The sequence below is a fragment of the Mauremys reevesii genome, linkage group 7 (genome assembly GCF_016161935.1).
Source record: "Mauremys reevesii isolate NIE-2019 linkage group 7, ASM1616193v1, whole genome shotgun sequence".
NCBI classification, from domain to species: Eukaryota; Metazoa; Chordata; order Testudines; family Geoemydidae; genus Mauremys; species Mauremys reevesii.
Window position 1 is genome coordinate 120,593,425 of NC_052629.1, and position 24,812 is coordinate 120,618,236.

The 24,812-nt window shown below is 41.7% G+C and overlaps 1 protein-coding gene across 6 annotated transcripts in view; it reads left to right on the forward strand.

Moving 5' to 3' along the window:
• The window catches only part of PRICKLE2 (prickle planar cell polarity protein 2), a 201,120-nt gene that overhangs the window by 78,979 nt on the left and 97,329 nt on the right, over positions 1-24,812 (forward strand). For 2 of the 6 annotated variants that reach the window (XM_039482375.1, XM_039482376.1), the window contains exon 2: positions 13,618-13,679. The exons of the other annotated variants lie outside the window; for them this stretch is intronic. The gene's annotated coding sequence lies outside the window, so the exon portion shown is untranslated. The remainder of the gene's footprint in view (positions 1-13,617; positions 13,680-24,812) is intronic. 6 annotated transcript variants of the gene reach the window in all.

A 24,812-nucleotide genomic window follows, 5' to 3' on the forward strand; every position in this document is an offset into this window, starting at 1 on the left:
ATCTCTCGAGGCCCCTTCCAGTCCTACATTTCTATGATTCTGTAAAAGCCAAGTCAATGCTAAGCTTCCTACCGATTTCAGTGCACAGGAGCCTCTATTTGTGTTCAGTTTCAGAAAAATAAATAAATACACCATGTCTATTGGTCATATCTCTATTAAAAGCTGTAAAACAATGCTGAGGGATTATACAAAAAATCAAAATAATAAAAATCAAAACTAATTCTAAATAAAACTCACTAAAAAATACTCAATGCTCTAGTGATGAGTTATGCTAGAGTTCTAAATATTATGTTGGGGTATTAGTTATCAGAAGTTACTCGTTTAGCTATTTATATACGACCCTTGACTTGAGAAAAAGGAAATAAAAAATAAATAAAAATAAATCTGAGGAAAAAAAATGACAAAATGATCTGACTGTTCTTCTATTTGAATATTTCTATGCAAAAAATGCAACAATGAATGATGCATGAAACAATGAATGCATAAATGATATGTCATTATTGATTTGAATCATTGATGATGCAATCATGAATTCATGAATATCTGGATGATGCATGCTCAAAATATCATACAAATTGCTTACCAGCATCTAGAATAAATTGCATTTTATTTGCTTTTATTTGTTTTTTTTTGTTTTTGCTTTCTATTGTCTTTCATTTGATTTGCAATGGACACATTTTTGTTTAGCCGCAGCAAGATGAGCAGTGCTTTGTGGTTGAAGTGACTTTTGGTGACTTATGCTGTTTTTTGTGAGTACTTTTTTTTTGGTTTAAAGCGCAAAATTGGCCACAATGGTTTGGAGGGCATGTAACACAACACTTGTACAACAATGGTTCGCCAGTGGTGCAAATTGGAACACTTTTAAAATCCAATGATTTGCAGCCAATGATTTGGAAAGAGCCATCATGCCTTACCAGCAATGCCATGTGCAGCCAGTGAAGAAAGGTCAGTTAAAGAAGAAAAAAAGAAGAAAAAGTGAAGTTGCATTATCCAAAAGAAGAAAGTAACTCATCCCATTACTACACGGAGAAGGACTGCGGACTGCACCACGGAGATTCTCACAGTCAGGAGATGAAGAGGAAGAGGATCAGGATCCTTTCTTGGATGATCCATCAAGGAGGAGGGAGATTTTTTTCCCCCATCCTCCCTCCTTCTCCACACCTCTCCACAAGGTGAACCATCCCTCCTGACACCTCATGGAACTACCCAAGAGAAAGAGAGAGCTTGGGCTCCAGGAACACCAGACAGAGCAGGCAGGAGCAGGCATGGTGGGGGTTTGCCAGGTCCTGGTTGGTGGTTTCAGTTGATGTTTCTTTTTTCTCTTCGTGATCTTCTTGTCTCTCATCTTGCTGGTGATGGTGTGGCCAACAACATCAACAGCAACAGCTCCTGAAATGGATTCATGATGCAGCTTTCGTGATGAAGATGAGTCTTAAGTTCATTGACTGCATTATGGCAAAATTTTTGCATTTTGGCATCTTTTCCATCAAATCCAGGCAATGCCGCCAAATCCATGACAAGGAAACAACAAACAAATGGAAAAAAAAATGAACACCAACAAACTATGAAGTACATCAGTTTTTTTTTTTTGCTTTGTTGGTTTGTTGCTTCTTTGCTCTTTGCTCAGACTGGATACAAAGTACTGCTGTTCTTCTGTTTTTGGGATAGTCGTGCAAGAGATAAGAGATTCATCCAGAGAGATTCAAGATTGGAAAGTCATTGGAATCTGGGAGGCCTTGAGGAAAAGAAGATTTGTTCCACCACTTGTTGAATCAACTTGTTACACATAGGACTATTGAAGAACTGTCTGAAGACATGACAAGCACAAGCTGACACAACAAGCAAAAAACACAAAGTACCACAGAAAAAAGAAACCAAGGTTAAGTGAAGAAAAGAAGAAGAAAAGAGTGTTTGAAAGAGGATTCGTGAACTTGACTTGATGATGATGATTTTGATGCATGCATTGTGGCAAGGAAAATGGCATGGAAAAAGCCTTCCAGTTAGTAGCAACACATTCTACAAAACAAACAACAAACACAACTTGTTGTTGGTGGTGAAACCTCAAGGCAAGGCACAGGCATACAAAAGCCTTAACATGTCACTAAAGATAAATTTTTTTTTCTCATTTTTCTTTTTTTTTTTCCAGCAAGCGGGCAGCATGAGTGGCCGGCGCGATTTCACCAGGACATTGCAAACAATGAGAAAAATCAGGAGGGCAAATGGGCATCAATGCTTGCTTGCAGACTATTGCTGGACAGTGACAAGAGATGCTCCATTTAATGACAAGAGAGAAGCAAGAAAAGAAGTAGAGTAGACACTGAATAGGACTAAACTATGTACATAATTTTTTTTTGTTTTTTAATATAAATAATTTTTATATATATACCTTTGCTGATTTTTTTGTTACATAAACAGGACAGGTGAAATATTATAATGTAAAGCAAACCATAATAAACACAAAAAAGACCTGGTTTACAATTTATTTTTAAAACTACTTATCTACACAATATACATAGACATAAAATGTAAAACTTAAATATCTTAGAAACACAGTAGCAATCAGTGTTTTTTAATTGTCATATTTGAATTCAGCACATCAAAATACATAATAAATAGCACATTTTATCTCTGAAGCAGATGACTTCTCAAAAATTGTAGACCAGTGTAATCTAACCTTTCCTCAAAGAAACTAGAACATCTCAGATTTAAGGTGACCTCACTTAGTTTGGGATACCTTGATACAGGTACCTCCTAACACTGGAGAGCTTGAGAATTTTACCTCTTGAAACTCTAAGCCAGAGAGAGTTCCACCATTTTGGCTATCAGTATTCCTAGAAGTCTTGCCACAGACACAGCGCTTGTAAGTATTGCATCACAGCATAAGGCATCGGCTCATGGTGTGACATAATTCACAGTTTTCCAGGTGGCAGCACTTCTAAGAATGACCCTCAAAATGCTATGGAGTGGCCATGTGATAAGTCAGACATATGGGAGCTCCTCAGAACTACATATTGTCCTTTATCACAGGCTACGTGACATTATACAGCTGTAGAGATTACAATGGGCCTCGTAATGTTACCCAGTGTGGCGGAACTCATGATATAAATACTTACATCTTCCTGTTCGTTCATGCATTCCATTGACTCTTCGCGCCTGGCCAATATGGGCACATGTAATGCTGCACCCGTGGGTGGGTTGTTATTAGTGGGGATTGAGTCTGGGACTTCTGGTTCTGAAAGCTTGAACTTCTGCTGCCTGAGTTGCATGACCCAGCTCTATTAGCTAAGCCGGTATTAGTCTTTTCAACCTCTACTGAGCAAGAAAACTGCATGGCCATCTTTAGCTTGTCCATTTAATAAAATGGGCTTTAGGCCCTAATCCAGCAAAAGATTTAAGCACATGCTTAACTTTAGGTACTTTTAGTCCCACTGAAGCCCCAGTATCTATGAGAAATAAGTTAAAGATGCCTTGATGAAGCTTTCTTGCTCTACGAGGACTTAGAATTTCAGGAGGTCACAATTTCACTGTGACTTTTCCTTTAACTTTGCCCACTGGTCTGTTATATGTCCATCTCTGTGCCTGATCCAAAGAGCGCACGAGTCTGTTAGAACCTCCAGCTTCAAAGTGCTGGTTCAGGTTGAGATGAAGAAATTCGTGGATTTAGCTCTGGAGGTTTCCAGCGCAGATCTTGATGTCAGGAGAAACGGTGGCTGTCCCACGTGGTCATAAGCCATATGCGAAAGGTCAATGAAACCTCAGTAGAATATGGTACTTGATTCTGCAATGACATGGTGCAAAATGTCCTAACTTTCCATTGACCTCAATGGTAGCTGAAATGACTCGGCACTTTTTAGTTTGTGTCCAAACACTGTACACACCTCCAGTCAGGTGCCATTTTTCTGGAAGTGTGACAAACAGCTGGAAGGCACTGGAGAAATCATTTTTTATTCAAGACAGCTCCAGGGTAACGTGCATTAAAAATGGTTTCCCGTGCATTGGGAAGCTGCTAGGTCTGTACAAATGCATGCAATTTTATTTTTAAACAAGTACATTAAAAATCAATAATGATCTCATTAACGTGCCAATTGCAACTCCTACTGTTCAAGAGTATTTAACTGCTTTCTTCCGCTGTAAGTAGCCATTTGTGTATTCTTCCAGGGGAGCCGTAATTAAGGAAAGATGAGAAATGAGGGGAGCTTGTGTAACTGGAAACTGTTATTATTGACTCAAACAGAAAGCAAAGTCCACATGCTAGTTTTGAAGCATTCCATCTCTGCAGGAGTTCCTCCACTCAAGCATCCAATGTTGCCAACCCCAAATGCTCAACAATCATCAGGCAGGCCACCCAAAATCAGGAAATGGCTTAAAAATTAGGAGACAGTTCATAAAAAAAGAGAGAAAATTTGGGTTCTTTTCACTTGCCTTCTGGTTTTTGAGCCTGTAGGGCTTATGGGTGAAATCCTAGCCCCATTCAAGTCATTGGCCTTTGGCTGTATTTTCAAGCTTTTCTCCATTACCAGGAGGACTAGGAAATTAATTTTTTAAATTAAGATTCTCTTATAATCCCCTAACTCCAGAAGCTGGGGCTTCAAGAGAGAAACACCAAATATTGCAAGACTCTCACTAAAATCGTACGAAATGGCAATACTGATCACTCACTACACTTTTCCTGGCTTTTCTTTCTCTCTGCGATTACAGGGATAGAGATCATTCCTTTCTATGTGATTTAATTAAGCCACTAGACAGTGCTCTTACATTGTTTTGATCTTATAGCCTACTTACCACTATTATGTGGAGGAGAGTGTTATAAAAAAAAGTGAAAGGTTTACTCCTTTCTTCTAATGAGAACCAGTTATCTATTTGCAGTAGAAATAACTACAGAAGATATAAGTAATCATTGGTATTATTAAAGCTGAGACCCAGCTACAGTCATCTCAATTGAAAAATTCATACAGGAGCCTTCTATTTACAAAAGATCAAGAATTTCTTTAGGGTTTATTATATACTCACAAAAGAGTTCAGTTGTCTTTAAGGGAAATGCGAACTTTGATGTCTAAGAAATGTGTTTTTAAAAAGTCTGTTTCATTTTTTAATTCCCATGTTTCTTTGGTTGTTCCATCTCCTTCTTTTTTTGTCTTTTTATGATAATATCTTGCTTTCGCATCCACAGTTACACACTAAAAATGATCTAAAGCCGAGAGTGGTTTATCATGAAATGGCGAACCGCAGCTGTGCTCTGTGGTGTAGACTATCAAGATAAAAACAGTACATGATTTTTAGCTCTCGTAGTGTTTACGTTTGGTGCCAGAGGTACTCAAGAGTTTTTGCAATGTGCCTCTACAGTGCAGGCAGGGTTTCAAAAAAAGAAGAAGAAGAGTGCAGTATCTTTTGAAATCTATCCAGGATCTTGCTTACCCTGCTGGGTTTAATTTTAGAACACAGAGTTTATCGCAAAGGGGAAAAATGTTTTTGGTATGTTGCGTTCTCTGTGTAATCAAATCCAGAAAAAAAGCTGTTGTGGGCATTGTTCGTTAGATTCATCTACACGGGCAAATTCATGTTTCCGTTTTAGTTTTCTAAAAATCCTGCACGAGTGAAATGTATTTATTGATGGTGCAGATCTGATGTCCCTGATATTGTTACCCATGATGTGGAATGGTGGGGGGTGTTGTATGGGCAGCACAGTATGTATTTGTGTTTGAGGGTGGTTTAATACTGATAACTGTGGGTTTAATCACTGTGAAAGTGCCTGGATTATGGGATACCTAGAAATAGGATAGAATAAATAGAGCCTATTCCCTTCCACAGCTTCCAAAACCCAAGACATGCCCAAACAGACTCCACTCGCAGCTTTTAAAACTCCTCTCTCTGTCCAGTGTCATGTTCCCTCAACTACCTTCTGGCTGCCCCCCCCCGTGACCCCTTTCCCCCCCAAAAAATAACCACACTCCTTCACCGTCACCATCCTCCTGGGTGAGAAACCTTCCTGCACCCTCAGTGACAAGTCCCCCCTCATCCATCCCCCAGAAGTAGCATGACCAGATGTTCCGATTTTATGGGGACAGTCCCGATATTTGGGGCTTTTTCTTATATAGGCTCCTACTACCCTCCACCCCCTGTCCTGATTTTTCACACTTGCTGTCTGGTCACCCTACCCAGAAGTCTCCCATGTCCCCCTTCCTTGTTTGTGATCCTGAGTGCGACTGAACAAGTCATTTGTGCCTTGTGTCGATTAGAGAGTAGAATCCTCCCATGGCTCGTTCCCCGAAGTGGAGCGCTGGGAGCTGGAACACTTTGTAGAGCCCCTCAGTCTGCAGAAGCCCACTGCTGCGCCCCTTCAGAGTGCAGCCCACTACTCACGCCCCCTCAGGTGGCCGGCCAGCTTCACCATCTAGTGCATGAGTGGGGAGGGGCGGGACCAATGCTCTAGCCCTCCCAAGCCCCTTTTTGGGCACTGAGCATGCCTGGCGAATAGGGATGAAAGGATGGAGCAATCCATCGGCACAATGACTACGACTGAAGGCAGGCTGCTTGTGTTCTCCTCCTTCCCAACGGTGCACCTTGATAAGGGGCGGGCAGAGACTTTGTGAGCACCAAGGGAGAGGAACCTAAACACTAAAGCTGAGTGGCATTAACATTGAAACAGGGAGCAGTTAGGGTCCTCCTCAGGGAAAAGAACTTACAATCCTCAACAGTATTTTATAAAGGGATACAGCATTTACATAGTTTGGTGTAAGAAAAGAGAATTAAATAAAGGGTCCTACTGTATCAATAATGATATTTTTGTATGCAGACTGTCATCCAGCCACTAGGTGTCTCTGTGTGCTGTATAGAATTCCAGAGAGGATGGGCTCCCTGGTAAACAAGAGAGACAAAATGGGAACTCAAGCTCTCCGGAAGCCTGTTAGCGTGTTTTGGTAGGGGCAGCTGCTTTATTTAATAAAATGCCTCCTGTTTAAAAAGAGTTGTGATTCCACATACCATGATGATGATGACATGTGGAGTTGAGTGCGTAGAAATACATGTGAATAACTTAAGCATGCTGCTGTGATTATGTAAGCATCAGCAAACTGTAGTGAGTGCACATGCAGAATACCCAACTGGCCATTTGCATGGGCAGCTGCAGTAATTGCTTGTACAGAGTTTGTGTGTGCAGTAAGGAAAATCTGGTCCTCAAGTGTGGTGGTAAAAAACAAAAACAAAATTGCTTTGTAAAAGATGGCCCTACAGTCTTTGTCATGGGCGTGTTTTACTGTAATGATACATGATGACAGGTAAGTCAGAATTGGAGTGCTCAGGAAGAGAATTCCAGTAACTGTCACCAATAGAGCCCAATTAGATTTCATTTCCCTAATTCAAGAAACAATTCCTGTCATTGTAGGGTCCAGTGAAGCCAAAGAAATGGCAGAGGGAGAGAGAAGTAAGGTGTCCTAAACACAAGGAAGTGAAGGCTCTTATTTTTCATAATCTGACACATTAAAAATGTAATGTTCTCGTTCTGTTTGGAAGCATTTTAGCGGTCTAATTTGCACGTCTGTGTGGTCGTACTGTTGTACGTTCTTCTGTATGTTAACACGTGCCCTGGAGTGATGTCTTGTGAGCTACTCTGGTAATACAAAACACAACCGGCGGGTGGCCTGGACTGCGTTGCAAAGTGGAACCGTTCTAGCATGCCTGCCCTAAAGGGAAAGAGACAGACCCCACTGCCCAAATTCATTACGGTATTTGAGAGCCCACAACACACTCCTGCTGGAAACAGCTGAACAGTTCATCCCTGCGAGAGCCATTCCATTCCCTGAGAAGGCATTTTCAGAAGCATCCACAGACAGATCCCTTGGCATGCTCGGCCAGTTGAGCGATTTAACTAGCTGAACACAGGAGCTTTACAAGCTACATTCATAGGTCTTATGGCTATTTCTTATAGTGCCACCTAGGCAGTAGTGTGTGGGTCAGGACCGCAAAGCTGAACAGTTCTAGCATCGAAGCTCTGAGCTGTATCTCTGCTCATTAGTCCAACCTTTCATTACAGTTGCCTATTTTAAGAAATGGAGAGGTCATGTCAAGGCATGTTCCTTCTATTATTCCAATGCAAATAATGAAACGACCGTGACCGAACGAAAAGAATAAAGTGTGCTATACAGAGCTGTCTGGGAAAGGCAGTTTTAAAAACAATAGGCCGGATCGTCAGCGGGTGTAAATTGCCTAGCTCCGTTGACTTCTACAGTTCACATCAGCTAAGGATCTGGCCTGTGATGTTGATCAGTGTTATCCGGTTTTCACAGTTCAGAACTTTGCTGGAGCTCTTCAGAACATTTGCAAATGGAACAGACTCTTCCGGATAGAGTCCTGAACCTGCTCCCATGGGGTCAATGGCAAAACTATGTGATTGCAACGTAGACGATGCCCTAACTCCTACAACCCCACTATAATTTCAGGGAGTAGAAGTTGGCATTCCTCAGTGCTGGGCTTCATTTCATAGCTTGGGAATTACACTAAATAATTGCGCATGTCTGCAGTGGCTTTGACCTACAGGCCAAGATATGTGGTGTATTAAAATAAATATTGTTAGCTGAAAACTAAGCTAACCCTTAGCAGAAAACAAATAAAATAAGCAACTTAGCAGAGCTCTGGATGGCTTCAAAGGAGCTGAGATCTTAAACATTTTTACAAGTCTTTTATGACGGTCTCAACCACCTTTTATCTGGATCAGTTTCGCCATCGTGACTACCATGGACTAATGACGTCTGCTGGAGGGTGCAGAACTGAGCATTTGCAGGAGTTCCTGTGGTTACAAGCAGCTATGGCTTTTCATGATTTCAGCAGACATTGTGTTTCTTTCCTCGCCATCCCTCCCCCCGTGCCTCCTGCTCCTAAGGCCAGAGCTGAATTTTCTAAACCTAGTCACCTACTTGATCTGCGTGCATAATTTCCATCTGCGTAAAAGGAAGTGGCACAGACGCACCGAGAGGAGAATGTTCCTCTAATTCGGGGGTTCTCAAACTGGGAGTCGGGATCCCTCAGGGGGTCACGTGGTTATTACGTGGGGGGTTGTGAGCTGTCAGCCTCCACCCTAAACCCCGCTTTGCATCCAGCATTTATAATGGTGCTAAATATACACAAAAGTGTTTTTCATATATAAGGGGGGGTCACACTCAGAGGCTTGCTATGTGAAAGGGGTCACCAGTACAAAAGTTTGAGAACCGCTGCTCTAATTTCTCTGTGCTCCTGCCTCCCAGAATGATTGCCTCCACGGTTTTACAGTCGACATCTTCCCCACAATGGAGGAGAGATTTGTCTGCCTGGAGACACTGTGTTGAGGAGCAATGAAGTTTAGGGCTCTCTGAAGCCTCTAGCAATACAAAAGCAAGCAGTCAGCATACAGCTGATAAGTGTTGGCAAGAATTTGCTCCCCTAATTATTCTCCCTTATGCATAGATAATTTTAATATAGTTGCACTTATCAACCCTGCTGTTATCGGAGTTGCGAGGACTGACCTGCTAATCATAACCAAAAATTAATGGAAATTTGAAGTAGCCGAGGCAGTGGTCTCTGAAGTGCTCAGAGAGCAGCTTCAAAGGGGAATCGAAAAGTGAAGCAGCGTGTGTTGCCCTTACAGCTGTAGATAAAGTGACCCAAGGTCAGTTACCGAGTTGCTTGCGGCGGGAGGCAAGAAATAAAACTGGAGGAGTGTAAATAAGAGGTTAAGAGCCAGATCCTGGGAGGTGCTGGGTCCTCTCAAGTCCCCATTGAAAACAGGTCAGCAACATGTAGAAACCAGACTCCTTGGTTTAAAAAAAGAAGGAAGTGCGTACTTTGCAAGAGTATGGGGGTTCTAGAAAGAGAAGCACTTCAGCAAGACAGGCCAAATCAATTCCATTGTTACCATCCCCATAGGGGGTCACATCCTCACGTGATGTGAATTGGAACATCGCAGTTGAAGTGAAGTGACATCAAAGGATCCATTCACCTGTGGATCTGGCAGGTTATTGCCCAATAGCACTGTGAGTTTATGTAGATACTTCACAAAGTATTTCTCATTCATCTTTTCAGAGGTTTTCTTTAAAATGTCATAGATCCATTTTGACTGTAGAGATAAAATATATTATCAGTACAGAGGACTCAGAGTCCGTAAATAATGCTTTTATGTTGGTGAGGCTAAAAGAAAGGACTGATTAGCTTGTCTTAAATATCAAAAATGTGGTTTGGATGTGTCTGAGTGCCTGTACACACATCTCAAAGAGAGCGAGAGATTTTTGAACATGATGTTTTTGAATCGTAGTTTAGCAAATTGCACTTACATAGTTCTGTCATGGGCACATTCAGAATGAATTTATAGATGGATGTTTGGAGTACTGGCTAGAAGATAAATAGTTTTATAAAATAGGAATAAATTGCTTATATGTGCAAAATAAAAATGGTTCAATGAACACATTTTCTTTGCACTAGTAAATGGAAAATGAAATATCATTTAATCCAGTCCATATGTGTAGCTGAGGATCTTAGAAAGGATGTTTATTGGTTTTCCGGCTAATCCAATATTGGTGAGGGAGAACTGTATAGACAATGAGAAAATGATTTATAGAGCAGTAAAAGAGCTTGGATAGGAAAGTATTCATAATCTGTTAAATTCTAGTTTTTGAGTCCTGCTGCCTCCTGGAGAGAAATTGCATCCCACAGCCTTCAGGATAACAAATTGATATTGTTCATGAGTTTGAGCATCTCTGGACAAAAAATAACTTAGTTAATTTTGAGCTAAAGTTGCTCTAACCTATTTCCTCACAGCAACGCAAACATTAAAGAGGAAGAAAACCCTCAAGTAAGGCAAGTTTCCCACCCGACCCAATACCGAGCTCCAAGAGAGAGCTGCTGTTCATGAGATTCAGCCACACCAACGTACTTGTGCTCTCTTGGAAACACTTTGGGCCAGATTTGTAGCTGTGATGGATGCTGCGGTGGAATTAGTTGTGGGTCCCTGATTCTGGCTTTACACCAGCCACAGCGTCGAGAGAGTAGCATTGGTGTTGCTCCAAACACCAGCCAAAAGTAGCCAGACCGCAAGAGGGCCCTGGCCACGCTCCCTCCCTCCCGCCATGTCTTCTATAATGGCGGGGGGTGGGGGAGAGCTGGCTGTGCCAGCAGAATCCTCAGGTGGGTAGATTCGGTGGCTTTCCTGCCAGTCCCAGTGCTGCAAAGGGGCTGGACTGCAGAAAAGCATCTGGCATTTTCAGTGCAGCAATGCCGTCTTCCTCAGTAAACGCATGGGAGAACTGAAAATCACACTGCAACGCCCCACCTTTGCTCTGGGATACCTGAGGAGAAGCGCAAACAAACAGAAGTCCATGCTGTAGTAACACTGTGACTTGGGGGGGGGGGGAAACCCCCCAGCTCAGCTGCACAATACACACGGCTAAACAAAAATCATGCATAAATATTCGTGACATCTTCTAGTAAAATCCGCTCCTGTGGATATTCTTAATGTGGTTTTAATGAAATAAGAAGTTGCCAGGCTGGAGTTTTAAGTTGCTGGGTTGCTGTGCAGAGGGGTTTTTTTTATCCCTGCTGAGCCTGGACTGTGGTTGCTGGCTCAGGTGATGTTGCTGGCACATGGAGCGTATCTGGGTAACAGAGGGGCTGAGAGGAAGGACTGTGCTACCCAGTCTCTGAAGGAGATCCTGCCGTGTAAGCAAACTGAGCCAAATACCTGGCCCTGAATCAGATCCTCTTGGGCTTTAGCATGCTGCTGTGGGCCAAGGCTATGGGGGACAAGCTGAATAGGTTCTTGGAGCGGAGGAGTACAACCGAAGAGCAGCTTACAAAACAAGTGGAACAGAATCAGAAGCTGGCAGCTTCTCCTCTAGGCTTCAGGTGGTAGACTTTTGTTCTGGGGCTCGGTAAATGGATACAAAACCGTTCTCTTCCATTTGGTTGGAGCTCAGGTCGATAGTGCTTGAAAGACATTCCCATCCAGTGGAGGGCCGGCTGCTTCTGTTGATGGGCAGAGAGGTTTCTGCTTTCGGAGGCGGGAAATGCCTCTTGTAAATAGTGCCTCTCTTGTTGGGAGCCTCAGCAAAGAAGCCCAGGACTGAACATGCAAGGAGACCAAACTCCCTCCTTTTGCACTCTGTCCTCCCTCCATCTAGAAAGACCACAGCAATGTGTGGAGGGCTGGCCTGCAGTTCTCTTGATTCTGCGGATACCCCTGAAGACGTCAGTTTCCATTGCTATCATGTTATGATGAGCGCTAGAATTCACGCAATTAAAACAGCTGCAGTAAAGCCCAGTCGTGTGGTATAACTGAGGGCTGGGTAAAAACTTATTTGGGGATTTTATCGGATGCAAGTTGCCTCTTACTGGTTGCTCTGAGCAGACTCCTGAATGAGCAGGATAACCTCCAAACTCCTCCTTAGAACCTACTTAGTCTGTGAAGCCTTCCAATGTACGGTGATGTACTGGTGGTGTCTGAATGTGTTCTTGTACTTTGACTAGTATCTTATGTATCATACGTACGTTGTAAACTCCTTGGTAAAGGGACATTTGATTATAAAGTACCAAGCACACTCATTAGCCTTCTGTAGTAATAATAGCCTGCCCCAAATTCTGATGTTTTTTCTAGGTCTGAAGTTGCTAGACTATTTTCTACACACTTAATTTTGGTGAGAGCTAGCTGCAGGAAAACGGGGTGCTTCCAACAATCAGAAAGAGCGAGTTTCTGAAAGCCTGCTTGCTGAGATAATCATGATTATTCTTTCAGCATTCTTTTGATCTTCCAGCCCTTGATTTTTCTTCATCATCTCGAAAATGAATGGAAGTGAAATTTGCTTTCCTACTCTCGCTCCTCCTGAAGTTTTAAAGACATACCTTTTTTCTTGCCTGTGTTTTGGTTATTCTGGAACTTTCGTTTGGAGTTCCTTTTCTAAATTTAAAATGTATATTTTGCATCTGCAAGGTAATACTTTTAAATGCAAAACAGTCCATTAAAGTTAAACTGGGAATACCATAGCTAAATGATTTTTTTAGCCTCACTCCTTTGCTCGCATGTAGTCTTCATTGGCTTTATCCACATGCCTGTGCCAAGCTGGAAAAAACTACTTTAAGGTTGGTTTCTGCAGTCCATACATCAATTCAATATTCTTGAGTATACACTATAGGGCTGTGGTTTTCAACCTTGCTTCATTTGCGGATCCCTAAAAAAATGTCGAAAGCAGGTGTGGACCCTTTGGAAATACAACCTGTGGTCCGCAAACCCCTACCATAGATGTCTTAAACTGAAAACTGACTCAACAGAATTCAACTATAAATGTTGCATGTACTTGGCCTGGCATTTGACACAGCGTGAGAAAGGGCGCTAAACTGTGGGCTTCTATGGTAACGACAACACTTCCAGGTTTTGACCTGTAGGTGGGGGTATTCGCATACTTCTGATTGGTCAGAAAAACGGAAATGCCTTTTCTGAGTTCCGAAACGTTTATTTTCATAGTCACCTTTCGTGTATCCCTTAAACATAGTCTGTGGCCCCCAAGGGGTCCGCGGGTCACAGGTTGAAAACTACTGCCATAACTACAACATAACTTCAGATTTATTCCGAATGTAACTAAACTTTTTGACTAAATTTTGCAGGTACAATATGTCAGCAGAATCTCTCCAGGTTTACACAACTGTACAAGATCAAAATTTATCACGTGAGCATAAAAGGCCTGTATCTTCTTTCATGCCAACCTGTTTGAGAATGAACAGAAAGTTTCTGGGTCATTGTGCCTCCTGCAGGAAGTGGCACATGTTGTAGCTCTGCCGTTTATAATTTTATGAGTAGCCCCTCGTTTAGTGTAAGTTTCAGAAGTTAGTACCATGAGCAAGCATGTAGATCTGTATGCAGTGAAAAGAACTGAGCCTCTTTTACAGCTAGGTTCTATCGAAAAGAACACACGTGAACAGTATTCAGGTTATTTGCCAGGCGTCTTTTATGGCATGATAGTTAACTGTGAGACTCATCATTACTTTTAGAGCTACGTGCTGCTTATAAACCTTTTTCTACTGATGTACAGCCATGAGCTGTGTTGGGCAGAGTAACTTTTCCTTAGCTCTGTTAGTTAAAGCTGTAAGGGATGCTGGCTCCTGAGATTGGAATTTGGTTAGAGGGACAGGGTTGGGTTATGCCTCCTGATTTTCGCCAATAAGCTAAAACTTCGGTGGGCGTCCCTGGAAACAGCCTGAGTGCTTTAACTCCCCAAATGACCTAACTGACTCGCAGCTACAAACAGCCTTCTTGAACAGCAAAGCCACTCCAAATGGCAGTGTTTTAGTCAGGCTGTGTGAGAATGCTTCTCCACCTCTCGCTGAGTACCCCAGAGGGCCTCAGTAAGCATTTTGCTCTTTGCTTCAGCCACCACACTTTTCTCATTAGGAAGACATTGAAGAGACGTCTCTCTTTTTTTCTCTCCATCTTTCTCTCTTTCCTTTCTCCTTCCCACTGAGGCAGTGGTTTTTGTGCACGCGAAATAAATGCCTGTTTAGTCGGGGTAAGTAATCGTGTTGAGTTTGTAACATAGGAAAGCATAAGTCATTTAATCTGAGACTAATATTTACACTTGGAAAGTTGTTTTCAGTTGTAATATTCTGTATCCAGCTGTAAACTCAGGGTTGCTTTTGCAATTAGGCAGGAAAACTGAGCTAACTAGCTCAAATGTGGTAGAGAATTTTGGTCTCATTTAATTACTGCTGCTAAATTACAGTTCAGAGACTTGATTTACTAATATAGGCTATTAATATCTATACTTCAAGTGGGGTTTGGTTTGGGTTTTTTTTACCTTGGCAAGTTGTAAAACTGAGAGAACCGTGGCTTTGCACAGATTCTCTTACCAACTTCCAGACCACTTGTAGTTTTTTAGTGCATTAAGAGTCTAAAATGTAAAACACTGTGGGAGTCTGAAGCTTATCTTTAGCTCTTAGTTTCAAAATGTAGCGTATGTCATCTCAGCTGCTGTGGGGATTTGTGTGGAATGACAAAATGCAAATCTTGAACCTTTTGACAGCTGTGTTTAATACAGGCTAAAATGTTATTTTTAACTCTTGGATGTTGAATTTTTATATTAAAAATATTAGCATGAATTCTAAAGGGAATGTAGACTTTCTCTGATGCAAAGTAAAGCACTTATTTTGTTTCAAGTAAAACAAAGATTTTTAAGTATCTAATGAAACGTACTTAACTTAATGGCTTTTGCATACTTTTGCAATTAAGCAACTGGCAAGTCACATTTCACACGTTCACTGGTTAGTCATAAAAGACACATTTGGGTGAAAAAAAGATACTTCTTACAAATACAAACTAGCACGTTGTCTACAGAATGCTGGTCTGCATGAAGTTACTTTGGCTATTTGCTGCTATAGATATGTTTAACATCCTCCTCTATTTGCATTCGTTTAGCCAGTTTAAATCATTTGTATGCTTTGGGATTCCTGCTTTCTTCAAGCAGATGTGTTGATCTGCACAACTGGTGGAGTAATTGGAGAGGCAGACATAGTGATCTGTGTATACAGACAGAGCAAATATCCACTTGGGAGGGAGTGGATTAGGACAATTCTTAAAATAATCAGTTGCAAAAACTTGAGAACATAGTGCTAGGCAACTGAAGGTGTCAAGTGAGCTGGAGCAGTGAAAACCTTGTATGTTTCTAATTCTGTTCATCATATTACAAACTGCCCCATAGCGGGGATAAAAAAAAATAAAAATGATCCAATATTATGTATCTATGGAGTCAGTGCATAGCCTATATCCACAGAACTGCACATAATCCCGATTGTAGGAGCAGTTGGCTGACGTAAAAAAAGTAAAAGAGAAATGCTATGGCCAGGCTTACTTGACTTTATTTCTGTTGAGAGAAAGGGAAATAAAATATTTTTGCACTAACAAATAGTTGATCCATCCTGGAGCAGAAGACTATTCTTGTTCTTAAGGCAAATTCCTCTGAAAGTGTGAATCATTTACTTTGGATTTTTGTGGTGGAGACTTGGAGATGATTAAATGTTCTGTCTGCAGGAAATTACCAGGGGATTTGAGTATTTTCCTGAATCAGCCTCAGATGGGACACAGCTTTTGGTGTAATACAAGAAAGTACTGTTCCAGGGCAATCTTTCTGTGCTTCCCTGCCTATTGACAGAGCAGGCCTCCCTGAGTCTTTTAAAGCTCTGGTTACGCAAGAGTATTTTTGTTACATTACCATTTAAGTAATCACAGCAACATGCTGATTTCTCTAATGATCTTGATTAAGTTATCACTTATTTCCTTAATTAGCTGCTTGATCTACTTATACCTTCAATGAGTTTATTTTATTTGCTCTTCTAGTGATTAGAATCTATATGAATTTTTGCAAAGGTGACTCTTTCCTCCTTAGGTAACACTAGAGCTTCAATTAAAGGGCTGTAGCACTACTGAGCCAACACATAACAGTTCCGTTTGACTGTTTATGGCATTTGCATTGCAGGGTTGGGGAGTGGGAAATAAGGACAGCATTGTTAAAGCTGCCTGGGCTACCAGTGAGCGCATCATTCATGAACAGACAAGGAGTAAAGATGTCAGGGGGAACGGGAAACTGAAAATACAGTCTTGTGTAACAGCACTGAGCTGCTCCCAGTGAGGCGAAGCAAAATGGCATCTCTTTGGCACCTTTATCTTTTGTCAGTGATAGTTCAGAACTGCGGAGGATCCCAGTCCACGAGAGAGTTTTTATGGAGGATCCCAGTCCACGAGAGAGTATGGCTTTAGAATACAGCTCTCCAGAGAAGATGCGGATGTGCTTAAAATATTTCTGTAAGATAGTTCCGCGGATTTAAACTAGGCCAGAGGGCACAGCGCTGGTGGAAGGCTACCTAAATAAGCACCCAGACATTTCAGATTCTGGATTGGGGGGAGGGGGAAACCGCTACCCAGCACTGTTTGATGTGCCACTGAAAAACAGATCAGTCATTTGTATCTGTTGGTGGCAGTTGCTCTCAAACAGAGCGAGGATTTAACAGAATTAAAAAGTGTGTTTTAGAAATGGGCATGTTAAATACATTAATTACATACAATAATTGGAGGCGAGTTGCTGTCTCAAACCCAATCAGGGAAAATATTTTAAAACAGTGTGCAGTGCAAGTAGACTAGCTGTGTGGTTTGGGCACAGGGCCACAAGAGGGATGTGTGTAGACATGCACTATCTGTGGGACAGCTTGGGGAGGGGGTTGTGTCCTTGGACCTTCCTACATTCTCCAGCATGCAGGAGAAATGTGCTGTCTGCACGATCCTTTGGAAAGGTGCGTCCTTCTCTTCCCAGTGAGCTGGGCCAGCTCTGTGTCTTGTAGGGGCAAGATGGAGTATTCACTGGGCCTTACACAAGATGCATGGGAGAGAGAGAAGGGAAGGTTTTTTCCACCCATATTCTCTCTGCCCCCGTGCAAAGGCCAGGGACAATGCAGCCCGAAATGTAGGGTACAGATCTTTGCATCGTGTATCTGGTAAAGCGTTGGAGGCTGAGGTGGGAGGGGCACTGCACTCGGCAGGCGCTAACAACTGTGTTTGGATGGTCGCTGTTGGCAAGGGGGAAAGTGCATGGGTGGAATGAAGTCATGCGTTACTATCACACCGTCCAGTACTGCAGGAGTACCAGGGAGTTGTCAGAGCTCCTGGGCCAATTCATTAACAGTTTCTTTAGAAATTATACACAGTGTTTAATCTTCCAATGCCTTTTCGGGTCCTTTGCTCTGTGGAAGAGCACCCAGCCGAGTCCTGGAGCACATACTTTCCAGATAATAAAACACCTTTTCTCCTCCAATTACGAGCACAGCATTGTGTCTTTCCCATGCAGTGCTAGCAGGCACACACCTAGTGGCTTTTGTAGGAAATCGCAAGTTACCGTCAAATTAGCACGTTCAGCTGTGCCGATGGGAAAAATGTTTGATCCCATCCCATCGGAAACCCACTGAAGATGCACTATGTCTGGAGTAATGAATACACCACAGTAGCCATTGGTGTTACTTAGTGCAGGGTCAGTCCAGCGGGGGAAGGGAGGGGACAACGTACTCTGACGCACACATTTCAGTTAGCGATGAATATTGAACCATCTCCTTATTTTAAAAATAGCATCATAGCTGGGGGCCTGTCTGTCCCTAAGAAGCGCCAATTAGTATTGGAGCCTCATTGTGGTAGGCACTGTCCATACGCATGCCCCAAAGAGCTTACAGTCTAAACAGACAAGGGAAGGATTATTATCCCCATTTTACAGATGGGGAACTGAGGCACACAGAGAGTAAGTGGCTCTCTAAGGAAGACTGTGGCAGAGACAGGAACTGAACACAGATCTCCTGAGTCCCAGATCATCCTTCCTCTCCTTGTCATCAAGCAAACTAGCATATTTCATAGAGGTATCTGGGAAATTTCTTGCAGTATAACATCATATACCCCTCTAAGGCTGCAAGGATTTTCTGTTTCAAAATATTGACATTTTGGCTACCAAGGGCTTGACTGACATGCGAGGCCTTTTAACATGAAATCAGAAGTGGTTATTAGATCAGTGATTCTCAACCAGGGGTACACGTACCCCGGGGGGGTATGCAGCAGTCTTCCAGGGGGTATTGAACACATCTTGATATTTGCCTAGTTTTACAACAGGCCACATAAAAAGTACTAGCGGAATCAGTGCAAATTAAAATTTCCTACAGATAATGACTTGTTTCTATTTCTCTATATACTATATGCTGAAATGCAAGTACAATATTTATATTTCAGTTGATTTATTTTATAATTATATGGTAAAAATGAGAAAGTCAGCAATTTGTCAGTAACAGTGTGGCTGTGGCATTTTTGTATTTTTATGTCTGATTTTGTAAGCAAGTGGTTTTTAAGGGAGGTGAAATTTGGGGGTAAGCAAGACAAATCAGCCTTCTGAAAGGGAGACAGTTGTCCAGAAAGGTTGAGAGCCCCGTGGGAGATCACTTGGCTTGGGTTATTCTATACAGGATATTCACCAGTACTTTGGCATCCTGTTTTACCCATGCCATGCAATGCGCCTTCCCTTACTAGTCTTGGAGAATGTTCAACTGTCTGATACAGTGGTCCCCAAACAGATGTCCATGGACCTCCACTGGTCCGCAGAGCATTTGCTGGTTGTCTGTAGAGAGCAGCTGTTGCCGTGGTGATGGCTATCTTCACATTAAGAGAAATTAGGCAAGTATATAATGTATTTTTAAACTGACTTGACCGTGTAAGCAATTGTGGCTGCCCAAGGGATGTTATTTGATCACCTGTGGTAGGAGAAATGTCCATGAGGTTACATCAAGGGATGGTCCACTCTGTACATGTTTGAGAATCCCTCTAGGTTAACCTCTACTCAGTATGAACTTATGCATTCTTCTTCTGTGCTGGGCATGCAGGGGGGGAATAGCTCAGTGGTTTGAGCATTGGCCTGCTAAACCCAGGGTTGTGAGTTCAATCCTTGAGGTGGCCATTTAGGGATTGGTCCTGCTTTGTGCAGGGGGTTGGAATAGATGAAATCCTGAGGTCCCTTTCAACCCTAATAATCTATGATTCTATAACTCTGCTAGAGCACTCATTTAGGAGTCAAAGTCTGCAGGGGCTCATGTTCTTAGCTCTGATGATGTACAAGATGACAGTTCACAGTCTTGACATTAAGCCTAATTTTTTTGCTCTTAGTTTCATCCTATTACTCCTAAATAGCCCCTTAATACTTCCTCTCCATCCTTGTTAAGTTATGCAGGACTTGCTGAAATGTACCATGTAGAATGAGGCTGATTGCATATTTAAAATGCAAGCCAAAAGAGACACAAAATTGGGACGGTCCCAACTAAAACAAAAGTGAAGGGTTGTTTTGTGACCTTCAGATAAATCTTAACATGTGTGCCAAAAAAAGTTATATATTCTGTGGATTATCAAGAGTTGTACAATATGCAGGATTTAGTCTGTGCTTTTTTATTTTATTTTTAGCAATGACTAAATTTTAAATAAAGCACATTCTTCTCTTTCTTAAGGAACTTTACACCGGAAACATGGCAGGTCAGATTCTCTGGTGCAGTACTCCAATTTCAACCTGGTATAATACCCCCAAAATCAGTGGGGTTACACTGGTGTAACACTGGAGTAATGCAGTGGGAAATCAGACCCAGTACCTCTATGCTAGAGTCAGAGTGCTCCAGCTGGAGAACTCGTATATGGCTGTCCTAGAAATCCCATGTGTCAGATCCAGCAGTCAATACAAGTTGGTCTCACCAGCTATAGAATACCATATTTTAGTGTTGCCAACTCTCATGATTTTATCACTAGCCTTTACATATTTGGTATTCCTCTTAAAGCTGCAGGTCCTGGAATCAAGAGTCCATGTGAGACTCTCAGCTTTCCTTTTTTTTTAAACTAAGCTTCCTGCCCTAATGATTGCATAGAAATATTTGAAAGCATGAACTCTAAAGATTCAATATCTAGAAGGCAAATAAAAAGAACATATTATTATTATTGATCAGTCTCATGATTGTGAGATCCTGATTCATGATTTTTGCATGCTCAGGGTTGGCAATACTGCATCTGAAAATTATTTTGTCTATCTCTTGCACCCATCTCTTACCATTATTGTATGAATACATGTAGTTTCAATGGGAGAAAATTATGTTGGAGAAAGGGACAATAAACACCATTAAAAATCAACATTTTCCCACAGTTAGCATACAGCAGCCTCTGAAATTACCTCCGTTTTTTATGCTTCTCGCTCAGATATCACTGTGGAGACTCTGAGTTAATGCTGACAGCTTGATTAAAAGTATTGTACTGCTTCTATAGGTGTAAGATGCTGCTGCTGTGTGCCAGGTTGGCTTCTCCCATAGTGGGCTGGCGCAATAGAGGTTGTCTGGGTGGGTAAGTGTAGCTGTGGTTGTAGAATGTTCTTATTGTTTACATTTTAGAGGCAGATTATCCTATATGAGATGGAGGCCCTTGTGCTCAATTCTGCGGTCCCTTAGACCCAGGCAGTCTCACTGAGGTTAATGGAATTGCACAGGTGTAAACGAAGCCAGAATTGAATAGAAAGAAAAGATGGGTCTGTGGTTAAGACACTGGGCTGGGCCTCAGGAGTTCTGGATTCAGTTCCTGGCTCTGCCACAGATCTCTGGGTAACCTTGGGCAACTCACTTGACCTTTCTGCCTTTCAATTGCCCACCTTTGAATCGGGATTAATAACGCTGCCTTTCATATAGCTGCTGTCTGTCTATTTAAAATGTAAGCTCTTTGGGGGAGAGCCTGTCTCGTGCTATGAGTATGCACTGCGGCTAGCATAATGAGGCCAGATCTTGGTTGAGGGCTACCAGAATATGAATAATGATAATATTTTGGCCCCAAGGCTTATCTACAAACTCCTATTGCTGGCTTGTCTCTTCAGCCTTTCTGCACAAACTCTGGATGTAAGGTGGAGAGAGGTAATTGCTATTTGAATTCTGTTACATGACCTGACACTCTGGGTTTGGATTTTCTCCTCCTGCTTTGGACTATGGACTGATGTTTCCAATATTTCGTTATATGTCCATATTTCCAGCTCGTACTGCATTGTGAAGGGATAAAAGTGAAGGAGAAAGGTAGACTTTGGTAATGAGGTTGCTGCTTAATCCCATCAGGACTGAAAGGGAAGTATTCATTAAATATTTATTGGATTGTGTTCAGTAACATTTTCGCTGTGCTGGCAATGGACAGCAAAGCTCTCCTGAGAATTCAAACCTATGTCATGTAGTGAAATAGCTGGAAAGAGTTTTAGTCCAGAAAGCTTATGAATTCTTACATTGTTATACTAATATAGTCCTTGTACCTTAATCGTACTTTGGATTAACAACAATGGCAGTATGTCAGAAGTGTAAATTACCATTATGGGGATCAAGTATCAGAGAGGTAGCCGTGTTAGTCTGGATCTGTAAAAGCGGCAAAGAGTCCGGTGGCACCTTATAGACTAACAGATGTATTGGAGCATGAGCTTTCGTGGGATCCGACGAAGTGGGTATTCACCCACAAAAACTCATGCTCCAATACATTTGCTAGTCTATAAGGTGCCACAGAACTCTTTGCCGCATTATGGGGATGTTTATGATAAATATTTTGGGCCTGATTTTCTGACTGGCACCAACTTGGCTTCAGATTTTTCAGGCACAATTAGTAGCACTTGGCCATCACACTTCCTGATTCATGGACAGAACAGGTAGTTAGGCAGATAGGCCTAAATTTGCAAGTGACTAGTGATTTTGGGGTACTTCTGTTTCAGAATGCTCAACTTGGAGACATGTTAAAGGGGCCGGATTTTTCAGAGTTTGAGTTTTCAGTGATTCTGAAAACCACCTTGTGATTCAAGGCCAATGACCACAATCCATTGTAGGTGCAAAATTATGGACAGTATTCTTTTGGGGCACTATTTTGGAGCACTAAATTACGCCCTCAAAATTAGAGGTGGTATTAGTGTGATATAAACACTCTTACTGATTTGGCAATTGTTATGAAATCACAAGTTATAAAACATTACATTACTGTGTATTAAATCACATTTTACACTTGGAATAGTAAGCTAGCCAGTGTTTGAAGTGTATTTAACTATTTGTGACAGTATAATTAATTATAGCATAATGGCATGTGTCAATATGTATCCCTCAGTAATAAATGAAAGTATCTGAAGCAGTTGCAAACTAATAGAAAGATTAAACATTTCTGAGGAGAGAAAAAAGACCAAGGTTAATATTAAACTTATCTTGACAGTGGCTTTATAGCATTCAGGATAATTTTGGAAACAAAATACAAGTGTGCTGTTTAATTTGACAGTTGGAGAAAGTATGGTACCCATAATAAATAGTGAAAAGATATAGGGGAGACGCATGCTTATTGTAGCAAGGAAGTTGAAAGGCATGATGGGGCTGATTTTGCCATCCCTATGTGTTCCCATTAATTTTGTTTGGATTCTTATCAGAACAGAACTGCAGAGTCAAACGCTGCAAGTAATAGACATGAATATACCTGTAATTTCCAAAGGTCTCATTTATTTTTTTCCTGCAGTGCATGAGAAATGAACCTTACAGCTCCCAGTAACATTAATGAAAATTGCATGGCTCATTCTGCTCTCACAGAGCTGAGAATTTCTCACTATGCGTCAACTTCTGTTGTGTCATGTTTTGTCATTTCATGTAAACTGATGCAGTGTAACACAATGCTTAGACATGTTTGATTAACCTGCCTTCTATCCCTCCGCTGAATAACTGATTCCTAACATTTGTGTGGATCGTTGGCAGTGATGATGGCAGAACACTTACTGAATTTGCGAGTTAGTGGATGCCGCTTGTTTGAAACAGTCCGGATTTCTTTTGGATGACTCAGAATTTGTCTAACAACGATCAAAGCTGTAATGTTTTTCCCCTCTAGTTTCTCTAAACATGCAGTTTGTCATTCAAATACACATTTATTTTCTTGCGCTAGAACATTTCCGGAATCTTTTTTCTGGCTTCAAACTCAAATATTTATTTTTTCAGCCTTTCACGTAGCGTTCATTGGCCTCAGTATTCCATTATTTCACCACCAGTATGCACTCACTAATGAAACTGTCCTATGCAACGCAGTTTGGGACATACACATAGTTCGAATCATTCCCTGCCTCAAGGAGCTTACAGTGTAAATAGACCAGACAGACAAAGAGGTAATGGAAAGGAAGTATCATTGTCACTCTTTTATGGGTGGCCCAAAGGGATTAGGTGCTTTGTCCAAAGTTACCCAGGAAGCTTGTGACAGAGCCTGGAATTAAGCTCTGCTTTCATGAGTGCCGGTCCAGGGCCTTAACTACAGGACCTATATCCATTATACTCCCGAAAAGTAAATTGTCATTATCCACTGACATTTCCAACTTCTGGGATGAGCAAATGGGGTACAGCTTGCTTTCTGAAAGACCAGCACAGAATTATATTCGTATATAGTCCAAGGCCAGAAGGGACTGTTGTGATCATCTAGTCTGGCTTCCTGTAGACAACAGGCCAGAGAACTGCCCCAAAATAATTCCTAGAGCAGAGCTTTTAGAAAAACATCCAATCTTGATTTTAAAATTTTCAGTGATGGAGAATCCACCACGTCCCTTGGTAAACTGTTCCCCTGGTTAATTACCCTCCCAACCTAGTTTACGCAATCCAGATTGCTCTGAATCAGTGACCTGTCCTCTTCATTATTTACCACTCCCCCAATTTTTCTGTAATTTGCAAACTTTTACCAGTGGTAGTTTTATGTTTTCTTCCAGATCATTGACAAAAATGTTAAATAGCATAGGGTCAAGAACCGATCCCTGTGGGACCCCAGTGGAAAGACACCCACTCGATGACAATTCCCTGGTTACTATTTTATTTTGAGACCTGTCAGCTAGCCGGTTTTTGTTTAAGCATCGGCTACCTTAGATGTGAGAGCACTGTGCAGAATCTTGTGGCACATGGCACAGATTTGAAGTAAAGTGAAAGGCATGTCAAACAATTGCTCTTTTATCTATGGCCACACCACAACCTAGTAGCCACACAGCAGGCTGCATGGCCCAGCTGACAAGCAGATGCAATGTGCCTTTCCTTTCTGTTCATATGGCTCACACGTACTGGAACTCAGCATCTCGGTAAGTACAACTGACGAAAAAGTCTAGCAAAAACAATGTGCAATCTTAGCAGATAGTGAACTGTTGGCAAAGGCTTCTGGGATTGAAGGAATCTTTGGATTCTCTATTGTGATGCTAGTCTGCGAGCTCAGATATAATGGTGAGGTGGAAGACTTTGTGTAAATTCACATT